The following is an 18,326-nucleotide window of genomic DNA, read 5'->3' as shown; positions in this document are numbered from 1 at the left end:
GAGCGAGTGGTGCTGCAAACAGCCCAGGAAAAACAAAACACGCTTCCGTTTTGTAAGGAAGAGCAGCCAAACGGGGACTCACAGCCTTGGCTCAGAGTCCATCCACAAAGTGTCTGCCACAGTCTGCCCATGGGTTGCGTGGGCAGGAGGACGCTGTTGGTAAGAGTTTGGGGCAACATGACCAAGCCCTCAGAACCTCTCCCTATCCTGTTCACAACTAATTTTAACAAATAGTAGGAATCAGAGCCCTACAGCACTCCAGGCGTTGACCTCCCCTCACTCATCTGCCAAACAAATAGGCAATCAAGGGTACACCATGCCAGTCTCCCATTCTTTTCCTTCCAGCCTCACACTGTTCTTAGGTCACCTGGCTTTCAGCTCAAGTTTTGTCTTTGTTACTTTGGCTGTATAAAGCACAGTATTTTTACAGGGGATTCACCACATGTTCCATCTAGACAAGGCCTGTCTTCTATTTCTATGATTAACTCTGCGGAAAGGAGACAGATCTATAGAAATCCTCAACAGAAAATACATAATAGGAAGACATTAGAGGCTACTCCCACTAAAGATTACTTTGGGGAAAAAATGTAAAAAAAAAAAAAACAAAACATTTAAGGTTGCTACTGCAAGCTTCAATGCTGGAGGAAAAAAGTCTTGAAGCTAAACTGCAACAGCCCACAACTTGGGGAGAGACTGAGGGACTGCCATGCTGGGGTACTTGATGTCTTCCAGGATTATCCCCTCAGAAAACCAAGCTAATACAGACCCCTGGCTGGCTCTGCAGAGATTTTAGATCTCGCAGCAGGACAACCTGATGGCCAGGGGACACTTAAGCAGAACGGAGAGGCAAAATCCTGCTTTCAATTAATTGCATCACAGGGGAACTGGAGGGCAATTTGGATTAAACTATTAAGGCTCTTTCAGTCAGTTCCCAAGGGAAGATCCGAGCATGGAGAACACAGCCAGGAACGGCAAAGAGGGGAGTGAGAGAAACATGGTAAGGGTTGTGAGGAGGGACTGACATATATCTGCTCTGCATAAAACTGTGGGCTCACACGCGTCTGGACCCCACCGTTGCCAGCAGTAGGGATGTGGGGAATTTGAGGCAGCTGACATGAAACCTGTTGTGTGCAGGTAAGGAGGTCATTAGGGAGTGATTTATTGCGTGCTGACCTGCCTGGAGATCCCTCAGCAAAAGAGAAAGAGTGGTGCCCTGCTACCCTCATACACCCGGTTTGTGTGTGGCCCAGTTTCTAACTACTTATAAAGTAGCCTCTGTTTTAGAGGATCCAACTTCTCAGTCTCTCCATGGGCAAAGCCAGGATTTTTTGGGTTCGCGCCTGTTGCTGTCTTTGGGATCTGCCTTACTGCTCCTTCTTGAATTAGAAAGTATGCACTACTGGCAGCTAGAAGCAAAGTCTCCTCTCCCCACGTAATGCCAAAGACTCATTTCTTCTCCTCAAGTTTAAATAAAGCTCTACTGTTTTGAAGTGCTATAAAGGGCTGGCTTTTGTTCTGTAACTACTGATCAGAGCCTTGCAGCTCCAGGCCATCAGGCCACCACTCAGCTCCTCTGCACCACGCAGCCAGGCCAGCTGCCCCTGGCTGGACAAGGGAAGCATCTGTCTTACTCCCACTTGTAGGACCAGATAACCAGACTGGATCCCCTGTTGGAAATCAGCCTAGAAACTGGGGGTGAGACAAGTGCTTTTTCTGTACCCAGCTTAAATTCCTAAGGTACAGCATAAATACCTGACTCAGGCTGTGATATGGCAGCTTTTTTGGCAGAAACATGGAGGCTATGGACTTGGGGATGGCTCTGGTAGTGTTTTCAGGCCTTTAAAGGAGTCATCTTGTGCAGATAAAACAAAGGCAGATGAGCAGAGACAAAAGAGTAGGTTTGATGAAACAAAGCTAGTTTGTTCATGGTATATAATTAGAAAAGTGGCCTGGTCCAGACCATATCCAGAGCTACAACTAGGAGCAACTAGAACAAATCTATCTGAGTTCAATTTACTAAAATAACATCCCCCCAGAAGTAGCTGGAAATCCCTGTATCTGCATTTTAGTTGTGTCCCTTCTCTGCCTTTAAAACTCAATGAATGCCAGATGTCCCTGATTTTGCTCTCCAGCAAACAGGTATCTTGCCCAAACCATCCCTTTTAAATTAGACACCATTTGCCGGAAAGTTAGTTTTGTAAAAGTGAAAAGGGGACAAATGGGAAGGGACAAGTAAAACCCAAGAACTGCCGGCATCTATCATGTGGAAAATGACTGTGGAGGAAGTGGGGGACATGCTGCAGCTGTCATGGCAAACAGCAACAGATTGAGGGCATGGCATAAAGATGCATGGAGCTCTAATGAACAGGAAGAGCAAAGCCAGAGCTACAATTTTATCCCGTGTTGATATTCTACAAGAAAAATGATCACAGAGCATTTATTGCCCCTCTAACAAGATCAAGCTTAATAACAAAGCTACACATGTTATTTACTACAATGTTTGCCTATTGCATAAGCAGAAATATCTGTTGCCTGGATCCTTGCTGCCTGCTGAGGTCCTTTCTCTAGGAAGGTGGGTCGAGAAGACCCCAAATCAGTGTTTGCGTGAGAGAGAGATTGATGCTGGGGAAGGGCATGCATATGTGGATTACACTGGACACCAGCTCAATTACAGTACGGACAAAACACATAACACAAAACCCAGCCCATCAGGCTGCTTCCCTTGCCCATAGCCCCTGCACAGCTCCTATACCCTACAAGACACTGGTAACGAACAGGCCACAATTTGCATAAGGCAGCTTAACCCAAAGTGGGCTGTCATGCCCAGCAGGCTCAGCTTCATATCGGAGTGACTCTCTAGCATGTCCACTTAAAGTCCCTGAAGGCTTAATGTTCATGGGGCCTTCTGCATAGAGGCTGAATCCCATCCTTGTACAGAAGCCTTGGATAGAAGAATGTGCGCTTATAATGCAGAGAAATAGAGGACACAGGAAAGAACACAAAGATGTGAGATGCACAAAGAACAGCAGAGAGGACCCGGAGCATCCGGGCTGAAAAACGAGACTCCAGAGCTGCAGGGAGCAGTGGTATGAAGTCTTTTGCTCAGACAGAAGAGACACACACAGGTGGGCAAGTCACGACTCCTGTACTTGGTGGCTTCATGCCCCAGCACTCACAGCTGCAACACGTGCTCTTGTTACATGCGTTTTCCAGAGTGCTCCCCCTCAGCACACTCCCTAGAAGTGGCACCTTCTCAACAGTCTTGCTGTAGAGAGCAGTGGGCTGGTTACTGTCCACTTGCTCACACTGTGTTCCAAGACCTGGACAACTTGAACTTGGGCCCTGCTAGAGCAAGTGTGCTGTAAGCCATCTCCCCCCCAACTTTCTTCTATGTTTATGAGCTTCTGCTGACTTTGTCCACCTCCTTACTCAGAGGAGCAGGAGGCAAAAAGAAGATCCTGATGTTTAATTTTCATAAGACACAGTATCTGCTTTTATCTTATCTGCTAGAATATGCCTGGGTGTCAGGGAGGGGAAACTGGCCCTAACTCAGCAAAAGCAGGAGTTCCAGAAAGTCTCCCAAACACAGCACAAAAAAGAAGGAAGAAACATCTTTATCTGTCAGGCACTTTTTTACAGTTACACCCTGTTGGTGCACATGATTGATTGATTGGGTATGTTTGCCACATGTGAAAGCATCCCAGGAGCAGTCAAACAAGAATATGAAACTATTGTATTCTTATACTGATATAATTTTCCCTCCTCATTAATTTTTTAAACATCCAAAAGACATTAAAAGCCTGCATTTAAACAAGGCACAGAGGACCTGGGCAGAGTGATAGAGGACACACACGAGCTAAGTAACAGGATAGGAAGGTAGGAGATATCAGTGCATATCAGCAGAAAGCAGGGTTTGGAGGGTGCCGGGGACATGGAAACCTCCTAAGGTGGCTCAGTAGTGAAAAAAATGGCTGATACTGCATTTACCTATGAGGTAATACTAGGACATTTTCTCTTCCAGGGATGAGAAAGGAAGCAACAGGCATAAGAAAAGAGAAGGTGAATAGGAGAACGTGGTGTGAAAGGATGAGGGGCTGAACTGTACTCTCAGCAAACACAGATGTGGACAAGAGGCTCACGATTTTCTAAGAAACATTGAGCCCTTTCAGGACTGGTCAGATGCATAGAAAAGGGAGACGAAAGTTGAACAAGTGTCTTACTTCAGGCCATTGGCCCTGGTAGCAATCTGCACAGCCTTCTCTGCTCCTCCATCATGGCAAGCTCTCTGCTCCTGAGCAGAGTTTGGGTCCAGATGCTGTCGGGTTAGTGTACCAGGGTGCTGCAGGGTCCAGCTCCAGCAGAAAAGTCCACACTGTGAAAACAAAGCCAAGTCTCCCTTAGCAGCTGGTGAAGGAGAAAACAAAAAACGAACAGCAACAACAAAAAACTGGGAGAAAGTGATTTTCTTCAGCTTAGAAACAATGTCTAAGCAGTTCTGTCATGCTGCTGCCATGCTGCATCAGGCAACATTCCTTGCAGCACTGCTGATACAATGCAGAAGGAAGCAGGAAGAAATGAATTTCTGATATGCCAATTACTCAAAGACTTGCAGCATCAAACATGCTCTCAGCAGTCATTTCAACGGGGCAAAATGCTTGCATGGCCCTTGCATTGGTTCAGCTTCTGAAATTCTGCTGAACCACATTATCATTGTATTGCCAGTGTTGGAGCTGCCAGGAAAAGGTGGACCCAGTTAGCTCTTACCTGCTTTTGTTATCAGTTGGCTCAGGTTTTGGTGGTAACTCTCTGCCTGCAGAAAGCCGTGTGAAATACAGCAGGGGTAGCATCTGGCTGGGAGGTCTTTAGAACAAACGCATTCATCTCGTCCTTCAGTACTGCTGTTGTACTGGCAGGTCTAGCTGCTCTGAAGTTCGACAAGACAGATTCCCAGCCCTGTCAGAGTGAATCAGTTCCTTTAATTCCTGAATTCAGCTCCTTTAATTCCAGAGCTTGAGCATAACTCTGGGATTCTGAGCCTGCACAGGCAATGCGCAGTCCTCATCAAATAAGCCCCATAGTATTTCCACAAGGTACAGCTGCTGCTATACAGCACATCTAGTGATGACTCGCATTTACAGATAAAACTGTTCTTCTGGTGATTAAGTTAGTTTGTAAATATCGTTGTATGGCACAGATCTAGTCTTCCTTTTTCTCAGACAGTGGCTGGTGGGTATGCTTCAGTTCTTGTCTCCTGCAACAGGGTTAATCAACTCACAGTGCACCTGAAATTCCATAGAAAATAAACATTTCAGTTTCAGAACTTTGACTCACAACACCCCTGCCCAGATAAAGAATTCACGGTAAAATGTTGGCAGCACATGGTGCTGCTTGGCAGAAATGAGGTAGAACCACTCCCATTCCCAGGCTCTAAAATCAAAACCTCCCCATGAACAGAGACTAGAGAGGCAAAACTGATCTTACATGTAGGAGCCATCTTCCCCCCAAGTCACCACTACAAGGCACATGAGAGATGCTGGTTTCCTCCCCATGGAAAACACACAGACATGACAAAGAATTGGTAAAAATGGTAAAAACAACACTAGAGAGCCAGTCCTGCTTCTCACTGATGCATGTGTAACCCTCTTAGAGCTAGTTGGGACACATGCATGAAAATAAAGAAAGAATTTGGCATTTGGGCTTTGAAAAACATCTAAGAAAGCTCCACCCTACCAGCATTATTTTTTTAAATCTGTTTTCCATGGGGCAGAAAGTTACATTATCTTAATTTAACTGAAGGAAGGATGGAAGCACAGAGAGCCCTAAGGTAACCCCATTTCCATGGTAGACTTGCATCCCTCACCATGAGGAAAGCTTTCACCAAACTATTTTGCTTCAGCTCAAGCCTGACATCCAGAATGCTTTCTCTGCTGTCTCTTAACCCCCTTTACTTCTCCTAACTTCTCCAGCAAGCAGACTGTGAGCGTACCAGCCACAGCATCTCCATTTCAAATGGTTTGGCTTTCCTTTCCACAACACTATTTCCTGACTCTTTTTTCCAATCTGTAGCTTGCCGAGCAGAGGATTAGGAGAAACTGAATCAGGCAGAAAAATGTTTTCTCGAGGCTGGCCTGCAAATACCACCTTTTCCCTCTAATCTCAGGTACCCAGCAGCTCCTGCTTTGTACTGGATACACAGAAAACTCCCTAAATTATGTGCATGTGAGCAAAGGGATTGTTTTGAAATCAAACCTTCTGAAGTGTATCTTGATCCCAGCTCAACTTTGGACACACTGTTGAAATTTGGATTTAATTAATTCCACTTGAGTTTTGAAATGGTGCGATACATTTTTCAGAGGTTTTTTCCTCCCATTTCCTGGATCAGAGCCTCAACCACATTCATGGAAACACTGAAGGGAAAAAAATCCCTAGCAATAATTCACCAAGTGGGAACTGAAAACATTTGCTGAAGAAGGAACCTCTTGGTCTTTGGATGCTGGGAATAATTCAACCTCTCCTCCCAATTCCCTGAGGCTCAAACAACCCTTTTTCCGGCAGAGCTGTGGTTATTTGAGCAAGCTGCCCTGGGGACAAGTGCATGTTACTTGTAGGATTTGGGCTGGGAAGATCAAGCACATGGATTTGTAGGCAAGAAGGGTTTTGTGTTTTAATAACTGCCAACAGGCCCACAGAAGAGCCTAAGCTTGCAGGAAGAAAAGCCTGCTTGGCAGAATTCAGCTCAAATATCTTGGAAGCACGCAGGGAAGCGCAGACATGTCTGTGAGCATCATCTCCTTCAGCAGTACAACATTTTGCATGCAACAAATGTACCAATCCAGGACTCACACGATCTCCACTTTACGCTTCTCTCCAATATTGCTATTTTCTGAAGATGTTTCCCAGCGTACCATGTGCCCAATCAATAAAATTACTATCACTCAATAAGCAGTAAGCCGTCTGCCCTGCGTGCGCTATTTGCAGCTGTACAAACAGGACCATGAGACATGGTATTGGAGTAGTGCTACCTCCAGAAACAGACGCTGTAGATTTCCAGGGCAGCGAGGTGTCTGAATCTTTGGGAAGAGACAGAGCAAACAAGGATGCTGCCACAGCGTTCCCTCCATCTCCCGCAGGTAAGTGACTCTGAGACATACTTTGATTGCAATGAAAACCCCATGCAGGGCCACTGGAGGGTTCTAGCATTACCCTTCAGCTTCTCTCTTCTCCTTAAAAGAAGGTGTTGGGTTTCCACAAGTGATTTTCTTCCTCTGCCTTCCAGAACAGTCCCAGCAACATCACAGGGGCCCAGGAGGAGGCTGAAGAGGACAGGAGACCTCAACAGGGAAAGTGAACAAAAAATTTGTGTCATTTTGAATTCTTTGCTCCCAGTGAGTTGAAACCTCTCAGAGCATCCATTGATCTACAATTCCAGCCATTGTGGGTGGCGAGGAGACCCTCTCCACTTCACCCCAGCTCTAATAGCTCGTCTCTCTGCTGGGGTGATGGAGGTTCTCCTCACACCTTGACAGAAGCCAGATACATCCTGTAGGTCTACAGAAGTGGTTCCAGTTCCTGGTGTTCAGCTATGTTATTAACACACAGCATCCATTGCCTGAATTCTCCCTGACAAACACCAGAAACACTCAGAACCTGAACCTCCTAGGCCATCCTCGTGTTGTTGACAGAAAATCAAAACCAAACCCTATTTACAAACAGAGCAGGAGAGGCCAAGAAGCCCATATGTAGAAATGTAGAAGAAACTTGGTCCTGATATGCAATGAGCATGTTTGCAAATGGTCTGCAGGGTGAAAATAGGTGACCCAAACTAATCCCAACTAGGAGTTGGGCTCACAGTGATGTCCTGAATACTAGTCTGACTACTAGGAGAGCAGATTTTGAACTAAGTGCTCTCTTCTTCTTGCAAAGCACACTGAGAGCAGCAGAATGTGTTAATGCCTGGTCATCACCCAACCTCCACTCTGTGAGCTGCTAGCAGGTAAAAGTACTGCCAACCTGCATGGAAAACACATCCATCTACTTCCCATCTGTCATGTTTTCTCAAATCCATTACACATAAACCTAGAATACACAGAGGGCGATGTATATACCAATTGTATAAATTCCTTTTCAAAAATATACAGCATGACCAAAGACAAACCACAGTCCCACAACTGAGCACACATTCAGGACAGATGCACTACACAACTCAAGTTTCCTTTACTGCCAAGAAATAATTTCATCAGTTTTGTACTCCTGTGTTTTGTGATAGCTAACTGGGTCTCACCCCAAGATCCTTGTCACCTCTAATGACTTCTGAACCTAAAGCAAAAAAATCAACTGGATTCAAATTTATTGGACCGCAGACCAATAGTCTCCAGTTTACATGGTACAGAGTCTGTAGATTTTAGCCTTCTGAGTGCCACTTGGTGATGCAGACAAGAGACAGCAGTGGAATCTGACACCTCTCTGGAACAGCCATTGTCTCCCTCCAAACACCTATAGCCCAAGAATTGAATTATGGGGGGGGGCTTTCTTCCTCAGCAACTGAACCTAATATTTTCAGATGAAGCGTTTCCAGGGTAGAAATTCTTTAAACATTTTGCCACCAGTAAAATGCTTGTTCATTGACAGAAAATATTTGGGTGTAATTAGCACCTTGAAATACAAATGGAAGACAAAGCACCTTTGTTTTGATCAACTGGAAACAGAAATGATCCAGTTTCATTTGAACATTTTCATCCTTTTGATTTGAAGTGACTTTACCTCAACAGTTAAAAACAAACTGAAAAAAAATTAAAATGAAAATGAGTTGAGGCTTTTACTTGAACCAAGATGCCTCTTAAATGTTTTGGCATGAACACTGAATTTCCCAAATCTCTTTACACTGTTTATTTCTAAATACCGGATGTCTGGTTTGCTTGGAGAGAGTGTGTGCGTGTGTGTGTGTATAAAGTATTTGCCTGGCTCGTCTGTCCCAATGTCACAATCATAAAACACAGACTTGAACTCCTGGCACTGGGGGAAAACACAGCAGACAAAGAAAGGGCAGGAGAGAGCAGAAATTATGTTTGGAACTGCTTTTCCAGTAATATGTGCTAGGGTTCTCCTCCATAGCAATTTCTGGGAGCCTAAATCACTTGCTATGGTGGTATCACCTGACACAGAGGGAGAAAGGGATCAGCACAGGGGATACAAGTGAAGACGCAGTTTTGCTCCTTAGACAAGCTGCTGGTTTTCCATATATCCAGCTGAGTTTCTTTAGAAAGTTTTCCTGCATTTCTAGGGAGGGGACAGGCTTTGTAAGGCAGAATAAAAACTTACTTTCTGAGTGTAAGCCCCGTGGGACAAGCACTGACTTCTCACAAAAGCTTTGCCCAGCACACTCCCCAGCAGGGCAAAGCATGGAATAACTAACACTGCGTAACCATGTGAGGTGTCACGAGGCATGTTATTCCATCTCGGTCCTTCCAGCACCCTGAATGAAGAATCTATGGTAATTACTCATAATCAATTCCAGATTGCATTTCCAAGGACCTAATCTTCAGCTTCATAGCAAAAACACAGCACCTAAGCCCAGCTTGAGAAAGATGCTGGTCCTCTGCCATCCAAAAGGCACGAGGTGGCTGGGCAGGGAACACCAAGCCTTTGTCTCCTTTCACATTTAAGAGAAAAGCACTGTTCTTGCTGTTGGGCTGCTGCCAGAGCTATTTCTATCAAGTGAACCCACCGTGGACAGCAGACTGTGTAGTCAAGAATTTAACAAGCCAAAACGTCTCCCCTGATATTTGGGCTACTAAAGACACACAGCTCAGCACAGCAGGTTTCTTCCAGCAGCTAAACTGTCAGCCACGGGCGTCCCTTGCTCTCTATGCACACAGGCTGGGAGCACAAAGGGCCAGGCACGCTCTTCAACTTAATGAACCACAGAAAGACCAAGCCAGCATGACAGCAGATGCAAACAAGAATGTAATTAGAGGTGGATTATAAATCTCTGGCTAGGTACCTGGAAACACTTGCATTGTGAGAGAAAGCAACAGCTTTGCTGATGGCATTTGGACTTAATTTAGGTCACGATTACAGACAGGGTGCTCTGAGCTGGCAGGGGTCAGATGGCAAATCAAAAACAGGCTCCTATTTGTCTTGACTCCTGCTGCTGGCCTCACCTTTCCAGCCCCACAGCCCAGACAGAAGCAAGCACTGTTTTCCCCTGGCCAGCTGGTGAGCAGCAAGTGTGGTGCAGTTCATGCTCATTCTACTTGCACTGTGTCTGTCTGCAGAGCAGAAAAAGCAACAACATAGTTAAGTTCTTTTGCTCTAAAGACTCTAAAGAACATTTTTAATATCCAAAAAGCAGAGGAGAGCTCTAAACCCAGCAGGGGGAAAGCACAGGTCAGCTGCTCCATAGGGAACCCCAGCTGAAGCCACGGGCCCTGCATTCTCTGACATTCAGAGAACCCAGAGGCAGACTTTCGAAGAGACCTCCATGCCACCCTGCGCTTCCAACTCACAGCCTGGAACATTTCTTGTCAGCCAGGGTAACACCCCAGAGCATGGCAGTTCCAAGACCTCTACTGGCTTGTTTCTTTCTCTGTACAAAATGGGATAAGCAGCACAAGCTGGTGGGGAGACCCTCAGCCAGGAGAGAATCGGTGGAATGCCTGCCCACAGGAGCACTATTTCTGTTCAGAGCTGTTCATCTGCCTTGTGATACAGTTCCCAGGTGGATCTTTCTCAAGTTTGGGGCTGTCACTGGAGTGTTTCTTGCTCTTGGTGTTGAAATTTGAAAACATCTACTTTGAACTGTCTCCCTTACACCGTGTCACACTTTCTAGATAAGCCTGGCATAAAGCTTAAACCCGCACACGCTGCCTCAGGCAGGTGCCAGCGAGTGGGAGTTAGCAGCAGAGCACCGTGAACTTAAAAACTCTGCTGTTCCCAGAACCACACCGTGCCAGTGGTATCTGCAGCCAACTAGGGGCAGGCACACGCCTCTGAAGCAGTCTCCAATCCTTGATACCGAGTGGAAGGAGCCACAACTCACCCAAAGCTGAAGAGCACATGCTTGGCAGAGCAGGTGGGAGACTTCAGACCTCCGTATCCCACCATCAGATCTCGCTGTCTCTCCTAGAGCATCTCGGAGCTGTTCTTTATCCTTGTCTGTGTAGGACAGAGAAGCCACAGTCTGATCAATCCAGGAGACAACCCTATGAACAAACAGAGCGTGGAAGGACATTAATGGACACATTAATAAATGAGCTGATTTTTCAAAGGGCTGGATGGCATTTGAAGTGTTAACGACTGCAGGCTACTGTATGATTTCAAAGCTAGCTGCTGTGGACACTGGCTTTGTTTGAGGTCATTTGCATTTCAGGCCCACCAGCTCTCATTCATCTCCAGAGAAGCACACCTAGTTGCCACTTGAACTGAACCCCGACTGACACTTCATGCTGATTTTCTCAGGCATTGGGTGGCTGGTCAGTGAGTCCTGGCAGGAGAGCAATACAAAAGTAGCTGCAAAGGTTGGGGTCTAATCTAAAATCCCTCAGAGTCCCTGCAAAACATTTCTCTGCTATCAGTAGCCTTTGGATGGGGGCCATCACAAACAAGACACATATTATAGTACATCACAGTTATTTCAATCCAGGAGAGCAAAACATGTTTCTAAGGGACAACTAGCAGCTGGAGAATGGAGTGAGAGTCCAGTCCCCTGAATTTTACTCCTAGCAACAGCTCGTGACCCATCAAGTGGTTTCCTAGGGAACCCTGCTCACTCTGTTGGCGGGGGACCCTTAAGACCATCAGTTTTACTACTAAACCTTCACATGGTCTTGCCCCAGTCCCCTTCCCTGCTATCACACCACAGTGCAGAACTGCTGCTTGGACCAAATACACACATTGCTCCTAGCCAGAGCCACTCCATCCCTGGCAGGCATGGCTCTTCTGCAGAGCCCCACAGGGGCCATTCGATGCCTGAGTTCACAGTTCTCTAAACTCGCTGGTGCCAGAGGGCACATCTGCTCTACACGTGCTCACCAGCAGACAGGTGAGGTTTGGTATCATCTGAATAATCCAAAAACATTGTTTGCTTTCTGGGGGTTTTCTTCCTTCAGCTCCATTTTCTATGTTTACCTGAAAGACATCAGGGCAGTGTGTGGAGGTGCAGGGCCTCTGAACATGAGGGGAAAAAAGATGACCAGAGAAAGGGGCTGGGAAATTCAGAGAAGTAAAGGGATAAAAATAAGAGGAACAATACACACTGCATTCTGGGGTGAGCCTCTGTGTGTGTGGTCACCCATTTGTTGTTTATTCCTTCCCAAATTCAAAACAGCCCTGTTGTTGTGTTAGTCACAGAAACAAGCGTGTCTGTCCTCCTTCAAGGGATCTGCTCCCACCACACAGTGGCTGTACACTTTGCTGGAGCCATGTTGGCTGGGGAAGGACAATGGTCCCAGCCTTTACTATCATTGTTGATGCTGAAGTTGGATCCCGGTCTCTTGGGCACGTCTGGAGCTCTGCCAATACGCTTGCTGATTTTTAAGCATATAGGACAATACATTGGCAATTATTCTCCTGCAACAGAGCCACTGCCCTTGGGAATCCAGGGCTTCACTTGGCTTCTGGAGCCACTCTTGATGCAACATTCTGCTGATGTTGTTTTACTGCCCTTGCTGACCAAATTGAAAACCTCAGCAGCCTCTAAAAATGCAGCCTGTGTGGGACCAGTGGATCACCTCACCTGTTGTTCAGGGATGCATCAAACACAGACTTTTTTCCCCGATAGAACTAGAAGCCATATAAACTAATCTCACCCCCTGTAAAGGGCTTTCCATTTCTTGTGTTCTGCCGGTTTGCAGATATCCTACCACCTGTAGCATTTTAACTCCTTAATGCCACAATATTCTGAATAGGACTGTAAACTAAAACAAGCAGCACACTGGGAGGCGGGCAGCCCAGGTTTTCCTCCAGCAAAGCAAGGCAAAGAAAAGTTAAGCACATCCTGAGCCTCAAAGAGCAGACAACTTCTGAAGAATAGACAACTCAAAACACAGACTTCCATCACAGCGCACAGTTGTAGCCCTTGACAGAGAGAAGACTTAAAACTAAAGCTGTCCTAGGGCAGACTGGGTCAAGCCCAGCCAACTGGGAGATCTTCCCCGCCAGAGTGCAGCATGAGACAATTAAAAGAGTAGTAGAAGGCCTTACTAGAGGGATACACATATCCTTCTAGCTATTAGCAGTTGGGGATGAAAGCTCTTTGTGCACACCGGTTGTAGGAGAGGATTTGTGTTTTGTAGTGCCGTTCCCCATGGCTCCATCCCCCATGGCTCTGTGCTCAGCCAACTTGAAAAAGATCCTTCTGAAACCCAGTTACATCAGCACTCGTGCCACAGCCAATTATTTCTCTGTCAAATGGTGCCTAATTATGGGCAATCAATTATTTAGTGCAGAAGCTTTCCTGCTTGGCAAGGTGGGAGGCATACCTTGCCTCAGGGCTCTCAGTGCTGTCTGCGCCCAAGCAACGGGGGTTGCTGGGGGTTCACAGACAGATTACATTGGAGTCACGAGCCCAGCAAACACAAGGAGATAATCCACCGAATGTGGTCAAAGAGACCAGCAGCATGTGTGAGCACACCCTTCGGTATACTCTGCCTTCCAAAGCAGCATGGTTTAAACCGGATGGGCCCATGACAATATTCAGTGTGCTATCTTGGATTAAAAATATCCTTCTTTTCTGCCACTTATTGCTGTCTCCGAAGATGTTGCAGAACACCTCTACACATAGGACTTCACCTGGACAGTCTCACATCCGTAGTTAGTTGTCTGGGGGCTAACCTGGAACAAATGCCCCAAATCCAGTCTGATCTAGGGGAGTGACCATATAGGTCACACACTGGCCAGGCCAGTAGGTGGGAGATAGCTAGGAATTCCCCCATTTTATTTAGCATCGATGAGGACAGCCTACCTGGCAATAGCCTTGGATCTTCTTATGCAAGATGGAGGGAACTCTAGATGGTTTGTGAAAAATAAGTCATGGCAGTAGGCATCAGATGCTTTTCCCACTCTAAAATATACAGAAAAGGTATTATTTTAGCTAATCTAAAAATGCACTAAGAGTACATGAATAATCCAGTTACAGGAAAAAATAGGGCAGATGCCAACCCTGTTAGGGGAACAGGAGGAAAGCAGAAATAAAAGCAACTTATGCACTTTAAAAATAAATCGATAAATTGTTTTACTCTTTTCCTCTCAACCTGCTAGAATATGCAGTTAGCTCACTTACAAATCAAACAGTGATGGCTTACAGAAAAATTGCTACAAATTCTTGTTTGCTCCCCTTAACTTCTGAAGGGTGAAATTAATGCTCCCATGGAAAAATTACTAAGAAGTTTCTAGTTTGGTGTGTCTTCCAAAGTTATATGAATTTCAGTAAAACCAAAACATTTTCTGAGAAATTTTCAATCCCCTCCAACCTCTGTCAGCTTTCCACACCTCCCAAACAAATCTGTGAAAAAGGATATTCGTGGTAAAGTTTCCATCTGGATAAAGAACGTTTCATTAAGGAACAGAACGAGACACTGAATAAAGAGTTCAGACCAATTCTAGTTGAAACACTGGCTAGATGTATTTCCCCAAATTGCTTTTCTTCATCTACTTTCATATTATTTTCCTGCATTTTTTTAAATGGAAAAAATATTCCAATAAAGAGGACTTGGAGGGTCCCAGTTTGAACTATAGAGCTTTTATAGCTGCTGGGCGCTTAGTAGATTGGGGCTGTGTTTGTTTTAAATATGCATTACATTTATTCCAAATAAACTCCATAAATCAATCTGAGTAATAGAAACCAGAAAAGTTTATGCAAAACAAATATAGAAAGTCATAAATACTGTGTTTAAGATGTCATTTTTGTGGCTGGTATATTTCTATGGTATGTTTTACTGTTCGTGGGATAAATTTTTCAGAAACATTAAAATCTTTCCTCCCCTCCATTCTCTATAGGTTTATCCCAAAGAAATAATGAGGCTAGCTCTATAAACCAGCATTTATTAAATCCAAATGGACACTTCATCTTACAGTAGCTTTCAATATAATCTATTTGATCTTTCAAAGTAGTTGGAAAATGATTTCAAGGGGAACTTTCACAGAACAAATTAACTTGAAAGAAGATAACACTTTATACCCCAAAGAGGGAGGAAAGCAATTTCCTCAGTTTGTCTGTCTCCGGATTCCCCTTCGCCTGATGGCAGATATGCATGCTTGAAGAGGCACTCTCTCTGGCTGCTATTGCATGATCTCAGCAGCGATGCCAGGATCCTATGGAAAGCAGGGTCACAGACTCACAGACCCGTAAGACTACAGTCGTGACAAGTTTATCTCTGGTGAAACTCCAGATTGCAGAAGAGATAGGAAAGAACAGGCTCATATGGAAACTAAAAACTGTTTGTCCAAGCTGCAATTAAATTCTACCTCTTAAAAGTTATCTGTTTTTTTTGAAGGGACTTTATTACCTGCTTGCTACAGCTCTTCAGAGTAAGCAAAACCAGCACTGGGGCCATAACCTAGTCAGCAGATTCAGGGACTTGGATTTTAAGAATCCAAAGCTTAAGGCATTACAGGTCCTCAGGGAGAGGTCAAGGCCCTGGGACAGATGAGGTGCCAGTTTTTGGGGTGTTCCACCAAGCACTAAATCCATCAGCTGGGGAACATTATGACTCCCATAGCCCAACATTTCTCTTTGTATTCCTTCAACTCCTGCATGCATCAACAACCCTGTCTGAGCAAGTTTCTCAGTTAACCAGGATATTAGAAGTCTCCATCCAGCCTGAAAGCTCTGTATGAATCATCTTCATTAGCCTATTTACAAATGCTAATTTTCTGTCTCCACACATGTGAAGGCTGCAGGAACCAAGAAGAGAATGGAGCCGAGAAGGATGAGGCATTTGGGGACATGGGGTCGAGGAAAAAACAAAGAAGGTTTCTCTGTTTGAATGCCAGAGGGGAGCTCTTGGACTGCGGGAGCAGCCTGGCTGAAACATTTCATCCTAGGCCAGGATAAAGGGAAGAAATAAAGAGCCGGAATTGAACTGTTCCCTACAGCACACTGAACTGATGCTCTCCATCTCCAGTGTCTGCTGTTCTACGGTCCCTTGGAAGGTTAACAGGTTTATTTGAGGAGTGCTGCCTTTACCTTCCAAGGCTGCATAAGCTCCCAGGAGGAAAACTTACGATTTTGAAAGGCTTTAGGAAAAGATTTCCTTAATTTGTTCTTTCAGAGACCAGATATTTTTGTTTCATCCTCTTGGTGAGGTTAGGAATGGTATGTACATAAAGCTTCCCTATAAATTGATTTCTTTTATTGGAATGAATTACTGTTAAAGGCATACAGTACTGGGAGAAATATTGCAAGATCTAAACCAGTACCTACCAGGTTTTCTTCTATAACTGTACGGTGGGGTAGGGAAGGGCTGATCCTTATTTTAGATGTGGGGAAACCAAGGCATTTTGTGAGGACAAACGTGACTTGGCCAAGTCAAAAAAAATAGCCAGTGGCAGGTTCCAAAAGCCCCATCTTGGTATCCTAGCAATAACTACCTATCCTACTTCTTTAATGATTAGGTTGCCTTTGAGATCTCCAGCACCGAAAGGGTAGAGGAGGCTGAATATGCAGGTAAGCCTTTCTTGGCTCCTGATGAAAGCTTTGTACCCCACTCAGCAATGCCCTTCTGGCAGACACATACCGGAGAGATTGCCTGCAGGCAGGCACAAAAGTAGGATCCGCCAAGAGCACAAACATTATCACCTCTCACTGGACACCTACCTTCTGCAGCACCTAAAACCCTACCCAGAGCCAACAACAACCAAACTCCAGACAGGGATTACCTACTGGCTCAGGGCTGTGAGGAACCTCAGTTCACCTATAATCACCTTTCCCACCACAAGCAATCTTTGTCCGAGCTAAGGGCCATGGCCTGGCTTCTCTCTGGGCCAGCTACAAAGTGCTTCCCTATAATCTCTGTAACCTTCCAAGAGAGACAAAATCATTTGCTGCTCTGTGTTTAAGCCAGACAGGTGGTTTTACTACATGCTGCTCAGTGGATGCCGTGTTCCAGCCCTGCAGTGGCTGTATGTGACTAGTTTAAAGCAGGACTGGGCAACAGAGACTAGGAAAGGAGACATCCCTCTTGTGTGTTTCCTGAATGGGTTTTGTGAAACTTAACTTACATTTGAAAGTCTCCTGTTCTCATCTTACAATTAGAAATAATTCTCCCCTCATTTCTTTCCTAGGTGAAGCAGAAGCAAGTTGCAGAAGTAACATGGATACCAGGAAACCCATTCAAGGGCAAGGGATGCACTGAATAGGCTGTCGGCCATGTTATTAAATTACAGAAGTAAAACTAGATGGCTGGAGCAGGTACGGTTCTTCAGGACATCAGACTTCCCTGCTCCAGTCAGGGAGCTGCAGTCACGCTGGATCAGGTGCTCTGGGCATTTGCAAAGAGAGCTGCGTGGTGACAGCCTCTCAGAGCTATTGCTGCAGCCAACTTTGAGAAAGGCTGTTGACAAGGAGAACTGTAATAAATGGGTAACTCCCACGACAAGGCAGAAAACTATTTATAGCAACCTTGAACTCCACGGCTGGCTAAACCTACTGTGCTACTCTGCAGATGCAGAGAAACAAAACAAGACACCCGTTCTCTTCAGGTGGCTGGATAAATCAAGCAGAGCATGAAAGCATGCACAGGGAGACTGACACTCCTGTGCGTTGATCCAGGATCAACAGTACAGGATCAAGCCCATGAGAACTTGGAGAAAGTCTCCCCTCAGAGCATCTCTAAACATTTGCCCTTTTCTACTCCAAATAAATAAGAAAACAAGAGAAAGAAGAGACATTTGGAGAGTCTTAGACGGATCTGAACTCCCCAAAGTGTCTGTATGTGGGCCAAGGTTTTGCAGAAGACTGATGTTTCAGGATGGAAGTGCAGAGAGCTAGGGGTATATGTAAATATATCAGAGATACGGGGCCAGGGTAGCTGGCCAGCAGGCTGGATGTAGATGTGGAACAGCTCTGCTGTGCCGTTCAGCAAGCTGCCAAGGAAGCAGAATTGCCATGTAAGAAAGTAAAGGCAAGATGTACAGGAGCAGGGTCTCCCTCGTGCAGCCTTTGGCAAGCTGCTGGAGGGAAGCAGCATGCTTCTGCAGATGCAGAGGAGCTGTCAGGGGACAGGATGCTCCTCCCAGTTCTGGCTGAGGCTCTGCAGATGCTCTAGCCAAGTCACGTTTTAACAGCCCCATGCCTCAGTTTCCCCAGCTGTAAGCTATTATAGGGATGT

The 18,326-nt window shown here is 45.5% G+C and overlaps 1 protein-coding gene across 1 annotated transcript in view; it reads right to left on the bottom strand.

The window, feature by feature from the left end:
- Window positions 1-4,807, bottom strand: part of CCDC92 (coiled-coil domain containing 92) — an 85,169-nt gene extending 80,362 nt beyond the window's left edge. The window contains exons 1-2 of the mRNA XM_040576865.1: window positions 4,765-4,807; window positions 4,221-4,372 (exon numbers count right to left, since the gene is read on the bottom strand). The gene's annotated coding sequence lies outside the window, so the exon portion shown is untranslated. The remainder of the gene's footprint in view (window positions 1-4,220; window positions 4,373-4,764) is intronic.
- Window positions 4,808-18,326: the final 13,519 nt, after the last annotated feature.

Source organism: Cygnus olor, chromosome 17 (genome assembly GCF_009769625.2).
Source record: "Cygnus olor isolate bCygOlo1 chromosome 17, bCygOlo1.pri.v2, whole genome shotgun sequence".
Taxonomy (NCBI): domain Eukaryota; kingdom Metazoa; phylum Chordata; class Aves; order Anseriformes; family Anatidae; genus Cygnus; species Cygnus olor.
Note: the sequence above shows the minus strand (reverse complement) of the source record. Positions and strands in the feature narration are given on the sequence as shown.